Source organism: Camelus dromedarius, chromosome 2 (assembly GCF_036321535.1).
Source record: "Camelus dromedarius isolate mCamDro1 chromosome 2, mCamDro1.pat, whole genome shotgun sequence".
In the NCBI taxonomy this organism is placed as follows: domain Eukaryota; kingdom Metazoa; phylum Chordata; class Mammalia; order Artiodactyla; family Camelidae; genus Camelus; species Camelus dromedarius.
This window is the reverse complement of record NC_087437.1, coordinates 56,666,709-56,681,147: the sequence shown is the minus strand read 5'-3', so window position 1 is coordinate 56,681,147 and position 14,439 is coordinate 56,666,709.

Here is a 14,439-nt window from a genome sequence, read left to right as displayed (position 1 = left end):
CACATTTGACATCTTTCTGTACCATTTGCTGTTGGCATCAGGAACATATTAGAGTTTCAATACAAGCATCGATCAGCATGTGCTTTGTTTTAGAAGATTTTTGTGTGGGAAGCGAGAAGAAGACTTATGTTTTGAGCAAAAGAAAACTTCAGACATTTTATACAAAGATATGTTTTGAATAATTTCAATTTATTTTATTCACAATAATCATGAGTGTACACACTGGTAATTGCTGCATGTATAAGTTCATAAACTCAGGTTTCCCTTTGAATAGCAGAATATAGGGAAACCACCCGTTCCCAAATGCTGCTCTCCCTTTATCCCAACAGGTGGGCCTCGAGCTTTTCTATACATGTAGTTATTGCTGGACAAATCTTTCTCCCTTTCTCTAAGCCATTCGCCCCTCCCTTGAGCTCTGGTTCTTTATGATGAGATGACTCATTAAGCCTTCTTCCCGGCAGGGAGCTGACACCCAATTAATGAGCTGACACTGTTCTGTGTCCGCTCTCACTAGTGCAATAAGGCTCTGTTTACAAACACAGGCTGTTGTGCCTGTTAGGGAGGGCAGGTTAAAATCTCCCTGCTGGGACAGTTTGTTCCAAATCAGAAGGCTTCTCTAAACAATGCCTTTGTGCCTTCGACATCAGACATTCTGCTTTCAGCAGGATGCAAGTCACCCTAATGGCAATGTCCTCTTTGGCGGGAAAGGGAAAAATGGGACAAGTTTTTGGATTATAAAGAACATAAATGGTAATATTTTATTGCAAAGTTATTCTCAATACTATCTAATGATCGATGATTGTTTACTTTTAAGGTAAAATTTTAGGTTTGTAGACTTTTTTTTTTTTCCAACTGAAGGTGTTAAATCTAGACTCCATGTGTGTTTTTATCTCTCCACCAGAATTCCATCTGCCCTCCTCCATTTGGCAAACTCCTTCTTAACCTCAGGCGCCAGATAAAATATCATCTCTTCCGTGAACACTTTCTTGAATTTTTCAGAAAGGGGTAACTCTCTATGCAGTTACTTGTAGGAATTTTTAAATGCTACTATAGTAGCATTCATCACATTAGTTTGCTTTTAATTTTTCCCCTTCATTTTATAAAGAAATGACCAAGATTGGAGGAAGGGCTACAAGGATATTGTGAAGACCTGTTTTGAATCTACAGGCAGCTAAGAGATTATCATAGTTTGGGAAAGCTTGGTGGTGGTGGTGGTGAGTGTGATGGTTGTGATAGAGGTGAAAACATATGATAAATCTGAGGTTAGATTTAGGAGATAAAAGTACAAGGAGTTGGTGGTCGATATTATATGGGAAACAAGATTGAGATGAGAGACAGGTCACGAGTTTTTGGCTTTCATACTTTGCTGGATGATGGACTCATTGACTGAGTGAGAACACACTGGTGCTGTGTGGATTTCTCAGTTCACTGTTTTATATGTTGGGCTTGAAGTGTCTTGAGGATACCTAGCTGAGGATGCAAGGAGGCAGTAGGTTTTTGTGTCTACAACTAAGGAAAATGTCCATATATACAGATACATATTTATACTCACCTGCATATAGTTAGTAGTTGAAGACATGAACATTGATGATAAAACTTAGGAAAAGGGTAGAAAATAAAGATTAAGAAAATCTAGGATTGAATTTTAAGAAACCTCAACATATAATAGGCAGACACAAGAGAAAAAGAGTTTGTAAGGGAGAGAAGGAATGGCTGAGAAGGAGAAAAATAACTAACAATGTGGAGTCAAGAAACCAAGGGACGAGGAAATTTCAAAAAGAAGAAAAGAGATAACAAATGTTGCTGAGAGGTCAATTAAGATAAAGATTGAAAATAGTTCATTGAATTCAGTGACATGGAACTTGCTCATTACAGTGGCAGGAGCTGTTTCGGTAGACTGACAGATGCAAAAGCCATACTAGAGAGGGTTGAAGAGTTAGTGCAAGATGAAGATATAGAAACACTGAACATAAGCAACTTTTTAAAAAATTGCGGTAAAATCTACATAACACAAAATTTACCATTGTAATCATTTTAAGTGCACAGTTTCATGCCATTAAATACATTTACATTTTTATACAACTATCATCACCATCCACCTCCAGACCTTTTTTCATCTTCCCAAAACTGAAACTCCATATACATTGAGCACTAACTCCCCATTCACCACTCGTCCCAGCAATTTAAAGCAAGGGGAGGATATAGAGAATAATTAGAGAAGAATGTGGATTTGAGAGCCCTCCCCAATATTTTTTTTTTCTGAATGAAAGAGACAGCATTTCTAAAAGTTCTTAAGAAGAATCCATCTGAAACACTTAATAGTTCAAGCTTCCGAAGAAGAAATAATGCAATGAGATCTAACTGTGGGCCTGAGCCTTAAATAGGAAAAGAGACAGTCTCTATGAAAGCAAGAAAAGGGAAAACAGGGAAGCATTAAATGCAAGTAAATTAGTGTTTAGCATTAAGGAAACTGGGAATTTCCACTGTGATTATTTATACTCCTTCTGTGACTGTCAAGGTGGAGTGCATTAGCCAATGGTGTTGGGGTGGGGAGTGTTGGAGGTGTGAAGACAGTGGAGATGGCTTGATAAGGCTGCTGTAGACAGGAACAAAATGGTTTGATCAGAATAGGGAAAATGCCGAGTTGACAATAGTATTCCAGAACAGAGGCCCTATTATGTGTTAGATACATGTTCAAACACAAATATAGTCAATCAAGGTTTTTTTATACAGCATGTGTTTTTTTTATACAGCGTAACACCAGACACTGCACGAATCATAAACAATCACAAGGTGAACAGGAAAGGGCCCTTTCCCTCAAGGACTCCATAAGCTCATATAAGAGTAACTGTTTTTTACCTACTGTCTCTGAGTATTAGGGCCTGTGTCGCTAAGATACTTCTTTGGAGACTGAGGTAAATAGGGTAGGAAGAGAAACAATTAATCATGATCTTTCTGTTGGCTAAGAAGTAAAATCCTAAAGAGGCTGTAGATGTTAAAATGATGTTACTGCAACCAAAGACAAGACAATGTCTTTCCTTTTCAAAAATTCTAATATTGACCCAAGTCCAAACAGAAGTTCCATGTATTCAGTAATTAGTCTCCCAGTGCACGCTGACTCAGTGCCCAAATTCCCACTTAGAGACGCATCCTGATTTAACAAGAAGGCATAAGAATAGTGAAAGAACCCAAAGTTATAAAATTAGAAACCTGCACTTACTTGTTAATCACAGGTTAAAGAAAAATGAATAGAGAGCCCCGGAAACACAAGACGGCATATTTCCTATTTGGGAAATGTACATGGAAATGTTGGAAATCAATATTTTGACAACATATATATGTATAGCATTTTAAAAAGGCATTTTTAGTCCACTGTCTTCCCTAGAAACTTGGAGAAAACAAGAAGAATTTAAAACTTGAAATAAAAATTCCTTATTCAACAAAGTAACTGTGAATTCAAACTAAAACCATAATGTATGCTGAATTTATACCGTGAACTAGGAATTAGCCTAAGCATCTTATGTGAATGAATTCATTAATTCCCAGAACAAACCTATGACTTAGATGTTACTCTTATTGCCACATCACAAACAAGAAAACTGACACAAAGAAAAGCTAAGAAATAAATCCAGGGATTTGTAGTCAGTGAGTGGTAGCGACAGACTTTGCTTGAGGGGGTCTGGCTCTAGAGTTTGGGCACTTTACACAGTCTCTCCCCATTACTCCATACTGGTAACTACTAGGAAATCTGAGAGCCAACATATACTTTTCAAACTGAGAACAGATACAGACCTCCCAAAAGAAGTGTTCCAACTTACTCACCCAGAATAGACCCATCCAATGATCCTCTGATCAGGGCGACCCAAGAATCCTCTATAGACTTGTTACACTCAGAAGTATTAGGATGGAAGACAAATGAGAACAAGAGACCTAGTCTCTTTATTGAAGAAGAGCCCTGGAGGTAAATGGAGAGAAGGAAGAAGAGAAATCAGGAAATCCCCGCTCTTAATTAAAAGAATCCATCATATGGGTTATAAGTGGCTGAGCCTTACATCTTAGTTTGCTGTGAAGCCCAGCTACCATATTGCTGCCATTCTTCATCCTCAGTCTGGCCTGAATAGCTTCCTACTTTGAAAAGCATTCTGTGCACAAAACAATCAGGAAATCTGGATTTGGACACAAATTTGATGTAGTGACCTGAGTCACTTGATTCTCTGATGTTCCTTTCAACACTGAATTTCTATAATTTATTAATTGTATTCCTCAGTTTCCAGAGTGGCTGACAATTTATTGCTAGACTTATGATTTTCAATTTGATCTTGCAAGAATCCATCATGGTCATGTTGTATAGCTTATTTGTGGATAATGGTAACACAGATACACAAGCATTTATTTTTTCATATAATCCTGAAAAAATTTATTCAGCATGTTTTAGGCTTCAAATACCAATATTAATGACTGAAATACAAATATATATATATCTTTATTGTCATTGTATTATAAAATTCAGAGTGCCTATAAATGCATAGCATTCTGCATGTCTTCCTTGCAAGAATCCTGTAAGATTATTAATACCTTTGTTTTATGCAGAAGGAGATTGAGACTGAAAAGTTAAACAACTTTACCAAGGTCCTATAATCAGTGACAGAGTCAGAATTTGACTCTAAGTTTAAGCATCACATTCTCATCAACTATAGAATATGTCTGCCCCTACCTGAGTGATGGGACATACATGTGGAAGCACTTGCCACTAACACAAAGCGCTGCTTCAAATTCACAGGAAGAGATCAGAGAGGAAGGAATAATTGCTCTCTACCCAAGAAGAGAAAAACAGATCTAGATTTTAAAGAATGAGTATAAGATTTTCAGGCAAGGAAGCACAACAAAAACAAACAAACAAACTAAACCCTCAAAAAGAAAAAAACCCTGCATTTGCAAAGGCAAAGAAGAGGAGAACATGGGTAGGCTAGGGGAGTGTGGGTAGATAATAGCTAAGGCCTGTGAATAATGGAAATCAAAGCTGAGGCTTGAAAAGGAAATTAGAGCTAGATTATAAAGAGTCATGAACCCATTACAAAGGAATCAAGGTTTCAATTTTCCCTGAGCATAACTATCAAAGTTGTTTAGTGGAAACTTTAGTAAATATCAAAGCAGTTTTTGGGGTCTTTTTGCATATAATTTTTCTACCACCCACCATCACAGCATAGCAGCCAACTTACTTAGATTTGCTAGACATTGGTGTCTCCTCAAGACACAATTTCTATTTTTAAATTAGTCTATAATGTAGTTAAAAAGTGATACATTAATATATATAATACTTAAATATATAGACATATATTTCTGTACATAACTGCTTAAAAAGAAACTATATATATGCATATACATATATATATATATATATATATAATTTTCCATGCAAAAAAAGGGACACAAGTGACAATAAATAAAAGATGGTCTATTTGCTAGGTCCCTACAAATGTTACAGAAAGTATATGAGTTATATTAATTCAGATGCAGAAGCAAGCACTTTGAATGAAACAGGTCATGGAAATATGCATAGTGGTGAAGAGCATGGACACAAGAGTAAGATCTAAGTTCTAATCCCAATAACTTCAAAATTTGTGTGACCTTGAAGAAATTACTTCTCTCTCAGTTTCTTCATGTATAAATTGGCAATTATAATGAACAGAGTGCTTAAAATGTATTAAATGATCAATAAATACTGGTTAGAAAAATTCTTGAAACATGGAAAATTGTTGACCACCATTGAAAAAGGTAGAAGAAAGAATAGGAGATTAGACACAGGAGACAGGTCTGTCCAAGGCTATGAGTACCTGGAGAAAGGAGAGAAGCTGAGAAATCCAGATAGAGTTGGGTACACCAGGATCATACTGGAGGCAGCATGGCGCAGTGGAAAGAACGCTGGATTCCCCACTGTGCCACATTGACAGTTTTCTACCTTGAGCAATTAACTGCCCTTCTGGAACTCAGTTTGTTGATTGCAAAGTAGATTTTATTACTTGGAAACATTTAAGGGTGTTAGTATAGAAAAAAAAAACCCTCAAGTATTATTAAAACATTCATCTTACAATAAGCAGCTATATCTAGAACTTGCACACATGCAATCCATTCCTACCTTGGAAGGCTGATCTGGCTAAAACATTTAACCTTTGGTAATAATGTCTTGCCACTTAATTAGTGATACAGAGCTCTTTCCTAATAAACAGGTCTACAAATTTTAGACTTGAATAGGAAAGCCTGCTACCAAGATTTGGGGTCTAATGAGAACAGTCAAGTTTCTGTTTGCTCCTCTTAGGTCTTGAATCACGCGGAGCCACAGTATATACGTTACATTAAAGACTTTTTTGAAATTCTGCAGGAAACAAGCCTTCCTAACTCTGTTTGTTATTCTAACTTCCCCATGCTTATTTGAGCTCTGAGGCATTTTTGTCATGAAATATTAATATTCAATAGAACCACGGCACCTGGAGCCCTACTTTGGTTAAAACCAAGGGACAGCTGCAGTCACTGAGGACTTGACTGGGGCTGGTCCATTTGCTTCCATGAGGCTGCTGACACAGACCTCAGTTCTTCATCACACGAGCCTGTCTACTAGGTTGCCTGTATCCTCACCGTGTGGCGGCTGGCTTCTGCCACGAGAGATCTCAGCGAGAGAGCAAAGCAGAAGGCACATAGTCTTCCACCATGTAGCCTCAAAGGGACCCACCTGGTCACTTTCTGCTTGGTCTAGTTGTCCCAAGCAAGTCACTGAGTCCAGGCCACACTCAAGGGGAGAGACATCGAGCTTCCCCTCTTGAAGGGAGGAGTGTCAGAGAAGTTGTGGACACATTTTTAAATCACCACACAGCCTTTTTGTGGATGGAGACGCTCAAAGCTCTGCACCTCGGTCACGCCCCTGTTCCTCCCTACATCTTTACGGTTTCATTATGGAAACCCCAGTCTCCCTCACAAAGGAGTTTAAAACCGTTGCTAGCCTAGAAAATTCTTAAAGTGGAAAATATTGCCGTTTTGAATAAATGTGATATTCATCATCGGCTTTAATATATATAATGATTTTTTGTGAGTTTTAATGACATTTTGTTGAGAAAAACTTTATTCATTTAAACATCCTATGAAATATGACTTGAGGGTCCTAGTTCTGTTTAATAAAAAAAATTCTACTAGCCAGAGAACTCTTGTAATTCTGAAACAATTGATAAATATAGGAAGTTTGATTTAAGAATAGCTCCTCATGCTAAGCATTAAAACAATAAAACATTCCTTATATAAAGACAAAGTTAGGCTCTTATATATTTGTAGATAAAACTGCAATAATAACTTGAATTTTTATATTTCATAAGAATATTGCACTATTTCTAAGCAATCCTTATAAAAATGTAAACACATAAATAGAATTTTTCATATGAGGACCACGTGACAGGCAGACAGTCTGGGTTTTGGTCTCAGTTGTATAAACTTGAATATTGCTCTTATCAGCCTGATTTTCTTCTGTAATCATGAAGTAATTAAAATATGTTGTTGAATTAGACGGTCTCAGTGCCCTCTGGTATAAACAGTCTTCGGTCCTAAAAATTTCCACTTCTAGTTTAAAGTAAATCCTGGTAAAATCTTAAAGCAACAAGCTGTTCCTAACTCTAAGATGCCAAATAAAAGATAGATGTCTAAATGAATAAAAATCCATGAAACAAAATACTCAGGAAAGGTCATTTTTAACTTGTCTGTTACATGCAAAATATATAAACCAAGTATTACACATGATTCCATGGAAAACGCACAAACATTCTTAATACGGTAGAAAGCTTTTCCTTCATACAAGTTTCAAATAGTATTTCCCCTTTAAAATAAAGTATCTTAATTATTGAAATGGCTTATTCTAAAAGATTAAACAATGAAGCAAAGTACCAGGAAGCAGGCAAGTGAGGGATGTTTATGAAAATAAGAGAAAGTGGACCAAAGTATGCATCCAGGGCTTAAAATTATACATTGCAGCTGCTTTTAGCTCACAATTCATAACAAAATAAAACAAAAAATATGTGGATACAGCAGTAGTTCAATACTAAGGAATTAGAACTCTTTTGAGTCTGATCTTAATACTAATTTGCTCAATAAACATCCATCCACTGAAATGAAGGGTCTGGAAAATAGGATTATTTGTACACAGCAAATCCATAACATCCTCTGTGTGCAGGGCACCAGGAGTGAGTGGTACCAGTCAGCTAATCAGACCTGGAACACAGGTTGCCTCTGGTGGAGAGCCATCCTGTTTTGGCCACACTGCAGAAGTTTTTCAAATATTGAAGCTCTGGGGAGAGAAAGTGCTGACATGTGAGCTCCCAGTGTCACCTCTCAGTGCGGGGCAGGCAGGTTCTCACTGAACAGACCCTATGGAACTCTTTTGCTGTGTGTGATTTCTTTAACTAAAGACCGAAGTAAGTTCTATTTTTAGACTTGATAGATCCACACCTTCTTGGTTTGGATTCACTGTTTCTATGAAATTTATCCTGAGGTGTCAGGCCCCCTAAAGGCAACTAGAACTATATGAGAGCAATATAGGTCTTTTTCTGTCTCATTTTTAGCAAACATATTTAGCACATCAATTGTGCCAGGTCCGATGCTAAAAAACTTTCTGTATGTTAATGCGATTCATTCTTTCACTAATCCTGTGCGGTAGATCTGGTAGGTCAGGTGCGATTTGTGGATGAGGAAACTTCAAATTAACGAAATTAGTCATTTTCCCAAAGTCATTGCTGTTAAGTGTCAGAGTCTTGCCCAAAACTAACCACAGATTCCATCATCTACACTGTCCCAATTCTTGTCTTTGTTATTCCAAGATTCCTCTAGATGTATTTTCAGCAATTTGTAGTTTGGGGTGATTAAAAATATGTTGTAGCTAACTTAAAAGAGAAAATCTGTATAATCCATTCTTGGAAAAATGAGCAAAAGTAATCATATTAACTCACACATTCATTCACACACAGCACGGCTCATGCGTATTCGGTGTAATGGCAGAACATTGAGGTGAGTCCACTTGGTCGTTTCTGTAACATTTCTTCCATCTGAATTGAACAGCAAACATTATAAAGTTGTTGGTGACCATCTAGTGAGAGAGGCTACATAATCACTTTTATATTTTTACCAATCCTAGTTTAAAGGATATATAAAATGTCCATAGTGTCTGTAATTAACATGAGAAAAATCAGTAACTGACAAAGAATTGAAACTATTTAGCAAATCTTTCAAGAGGAAATTTTTCTGGATAGGGAAACAAGTCCTCCACAGATAGGAAGTATTTATTTTTGGTATCCAGAAAATTCAGCTTTAGATTAAGCTGATAAAACTTAGACAGTAGGTCTTAAAGCCAATGAACAAAACCCAATGATATCTCTATTGATTGTGGCTGATTCTGAGTGGAAGATTTTATGGTACAGAGACCACAGCATTGTAAACATTTGGGTACAAGTGGTGGGCACCAAGTACAAGCCCTGTACACAAATTTATAAATGATGGGAAAATATTTATTTGGTAAAGCTGTTGCAGCTGAATACGAGGAGCATGTGTGTGTGTGATTTTCCAATTTATCTGACAGAAATAAAAAATTCAAAGAGTATTTCAAACTATCCACTATTAATTTCCCAAGAAACCTTCCTTCCTATTAAATAGAATGCCACTTCATTCTTCATCAGATCCAATGAAAACCCAGTCTAATATTTTTCCTCCCTTTTATACATCCACCTTTTCCTCTAGGTCATTCGAATAATGTACTTGCAGGGTTCTTACTAAAGGCTTTCCTGCAGCCTTTTTCTCAAGGCTTCTCTTTTTCCTCTGATGGCAATCACCCGATAAAAGATGACATCTGTGCCTCTGATCATTGTGAACCGCTTCAGGTAGGCCATGTGTTGTACCTTGACCTAACATCTCATTTCTGTTCCCACCATTGTGGCCAATTAAATAGGGGCCTTGTGAGGAGCCAGTTGACTGGTCGTGTGCTGGCTATCACCACAAGAGCTTAGGAGCCACAAATCTCTGTTATTACCAAGCTGTTGCTGCCAGAAGCATGCTGATCTCTGACAAAAAGAATAGATTAGGATCAATCAAATCTCCCCCAGGCTTGTCAGTGGGACTTTTAACCACACCTTCCACCTCAAACTTTCCCCTTCACCTCCTTCCAAACACCTACGCAGCAGCAAGCTAACAAGGTGTCTGCCAAACCATATGTTCATAATTAGTTAACTTCTTGCCTGTCGCTAGAGGCACCACTGATTCAGCAACAGCCCTCAAGGGTGCTGGGCATCCAATGAGACACCACCAACCAGCACGGCCCCTCCCCTCAGCGGTAGGAGAAGAGGCATACTCAGTTCCAGCTGTGGCATTGTTGAGTGAATTAACTTTATCCTCAATTTAAAAAGCCAGCATGAAATCAAAGGAGACCTCAGAAAAGAAAAATAGAGAAAATGAAAAAAAAAAAAAAAAGCTTGTAGGTTAACTCAACGAGTCTGATGAATGAAACTCAACTGGTTGGCCTCACTTAGCCAATCACTGCAAAGCAGGTTTCTGGCACCGTTGTTGCTTCTGGCATAGTTCTTCCTTTTATTTCCCAGTTCTGTGGTTAAGGTCTCTCGTTACACACAGAGGGGATTGATGATATAATTGTTTATGAGCCAGTGGAACAGAGTTTTAGGTAGTAGTGAGGTTACCAAGCAATGAGAAATTAATGTCCAAAACAGCAGTGTACGATGCTGGGTAAGAAATCTCACCTCAAGGTAAGGATGCTACGTATGAAATTAAATTTGCAATCTCCTCTCTGAGCCTGTAAATGTGTGAGTGTGTGATTTTCTTTATGGGAAAGAGTTGATTGAAAAAAATCAAATTTTTCAAAAAATTCTAGAGCAATGAGAATTCTGAAATCTTTTTGTTCCCATTACCTAAGGAAGAAATGTCTAATATTCTGAAAAAAAAATGTGCATTTTTGTTAAATTTATATACATGAGAAATCACTGATGAATTACACTGTTTTCAACAAAATCCTTTACACAGATATCCCAATAAATTGATCAATATTACTTTGCTTGAAGAATTAAAAATGAGTACTAAATGCATATATGATCCTGAATTTTACTTGGCAAAATTGGACAATATCATATTTTAGTTTGAAGCTTTCAAGACTATGGTGAATAAATTTCTAAACCTGAAAGAAAAAACCAAAGGATACTTTTTCTGTAGCATAAATATTATAAACTTTATTTTAAATATACATAAATTAATGCCAATTATTTAAATTAGACTGGAAAACAAGAGTTAAGCATAGATATGCATTCTTAATGTATATTCTTAAAATAAAAATTGCCATAAAATTCAATGACTATGCAATTGTGTAAATAAAAAGTATTTATATTTTTACAAATGATGCTCATGAGACCAAAAATGTGGATATAAATGTGCAAAAAGATAGAAAGCTTAAATTTTAAATAATAAGATTAAATAATTTATGTTAAAAATAGTTATAAATGAGAAACCAGTTTATTATTTTAAACCATGCTAATCTTAGAATATTATGGCTATGATGTTGTAGTTGATATTATCAGGAAAATCCTCTTATGAAGCAATCTAAGAATTTTGGATAATGTAAAGAACAGGAGCAGAACAAACCCAAAAGCTAGATATCTACCAAGGACAGGTCACTGTTTTAAGTATCAGCTTGAGATCGAATTTCATTGTCAATCACATAATCTCTGCTATTATATTAAAAAGCCATTGAGGTTGGCAAGGGACTCAGGGGTTTTGAGTAACAGACATTGTCATTATGATATGTGGCTTAAAGTGAATTAAGAAACAACTGATGTGGTTTGGGACCAGGGAATTAGAAAACATAAGCCAAAGGGAAAATGCAGAAACCACAGATTGGTACAAGTTACAGGCAATTTTCTTAATAAACCCCTTTATGATAATGTCAGATGAGACAAGTCAAGCATCTTCCCTATCCTCTATGGAACAAACACATTTACAGTTAGAGCCAAATATTTGCTTTCACAGATGAGTTGCCATCCTAAAAAAAAAAAAGAATCCTAAAAAATATTTTTTGCAGCTTAATTGTCATTAAGCAGGTAACACATTTTTCTTTAAAAAAAAATTGTGCTAAAATGCCCATAGATTAATAAATACTCTTTTCAGTTTAGTCTCTCCAAATTTAAACTTTGATATATTGTAAATAAAATAAATCATGATTCAACTCAAAAATACAATATTGAGTCCATAGCCAAGTATATTATTTATAATTTCATAGCAGGGGTCTTTATTTTAGCTTTCGGTGTGATTACCTTATAATGAGATTAAATTTACAATGAGTATTATACTCTGGAGCATGAAGATGCACATACTAGAAATAGGAAATAATGTTGATCAGATTTTAATAATTGGTTTCGAGAAATCTTAAAAATCTTGCAACCCTATTGCAATAAGAAATGGTGGACCACTAGAACAGAAGATAGTGATCTAATATGATGAACAGGATGTTTAACAAGACACTGGCAGTAGTGGTCAGTGCAGATTGGACAAAAAACAAAAGGCTTATTGAAGATGCTGTGTTCCATATTAATAATAAGCACTTGGCCAAGGACAGTGAAACAGGACAGGATGCAATGAGACAAATATAAAATACATTGAAGACTGAATCAGATGGCTATAGCTAATGAACAAAGGAGAGATTCAAGATGATTATGTCAAACTGGCGAGCTTGGGTACCGAAAAATATGACCGTGACAAAAGTGATGTGAAAGAAGACAAGGAGATTGGAAGTCCGTTTTTTTTTTTTGGCAGAGAAAACACTGAGTTTAGTTTTAGTCAAATTAAATTTGAGAAGTGATATGCATACTAGGAATAAGAATCTGACAGATCTAGCAGGTCTGAGCAGACTGGAAACATTTTGGTTTGGGAGATACCAAGATGGTGAGGATTACCAGACATGTGAATGGGCGTGCTCCTCAAGGCAGTGAGTATAAATCAAGAGGAGCAATAAATGTTAACTCCCAGAGCAAAGGGGCAGAGGGGAAAGGAGTGAGGAATGAGGACACAGAAAGAGTGTGAAGAAAAGAGTCAGTAACAGATTCTACTAGATGTAATGAAATTAAAAAGCAAAGAAAAGTAAAAATATCCTGTGGAGCATAGAGGTCAAGTATAAAGAAAATGGCTTAAAAATCTAGTTAAACCCAGTTACATGTCACTTACATTTTTCAAATTCCATTTGTAAAGTATGGGAACCAAAGTGGCCAAACAACATGAAGGCAGTGATAAACAAAGGTAATGTTTTATGATGTATTATTTAGTAGTTTACAACTATGCTTTTAAGGGGAATTGGTCAATCATTCTTCTTTCTTATGCTATTTTTGTCCAGATTTTTATATGGAAATCATACTAGCTTCATGAAATGAATTGGGGTGTACTTTTTTCTTTTTCTTCTCTGCAACTATTTGCAATAAATTGGGATTACTGGTTTTTGGAAAGTTTGATTAAAAACTCACTTATAAAACCATTTGAGCCCAGTGTACATGTTGGAGGGAGATTTTTGACTATGTATTTATCTTCTTTAAAAGTCATCACGATATTTTGAGTTATTATCCTCCCTTGAGTCATTTTGTTAATTCATATTTCTCAGGGTAACCATTTCTTCTAAGTTTACAAAGATATTTGCATTAACAAATTCATTATGTTATAATTTAAAAAAACTCAACCAAAGCTAATGTTACAGTTTCCTTCTTATTTCTAACGTTTATTTTTTTTCATAATTAGGGAACTATGTATGTTTATTGGATTAGTTTCTTTCAAAAAATTACTATTGAGTATACTGATTTACACAACATTTTTTCAGTTATTTGTTGCAATTCCTCCTATTTTTTAATCATTTTATCTCATCTATTTTTAAAATTCTGTTTTATCCTAGTTTAGATTAACCTTAGATTAAAAAGTTAGTTAATATTTGATTTTTCTGGTTTCCCAGTATTTTTATTTGAGTTTGTGAATCATCTCCTAAATTTCTATTTATAACAAATTTTTATACAAAATTATTTTATTCTATTTAGTTCTTATAATTTCATGATATTGTGATTTTTCTTTATCTTATTTATTATTTATTCATGTAGACATGCAGTTTGAATTTTTTCAGTTGTATTGGCTTTGGTTTATATTATTGATTTATGATTTTACTTAAGGGCTAGCAAATTACTGGAAACTACTCACTAATCCCAAAGTTCAGCAAAGCTAAAGAGTGACTTTACTGTCATAATAGCCCAAGACAAAAAAATCATAGAAATTTGGACTATGATGATGAACTGGGAAGGGAAGTAACTGGACTATTAGAAAAGGCCTTTAAGATTGAGATTCCATGACTGATGGATTATAGAAGGTGAGGGTGAGGGAGGAGTCAGA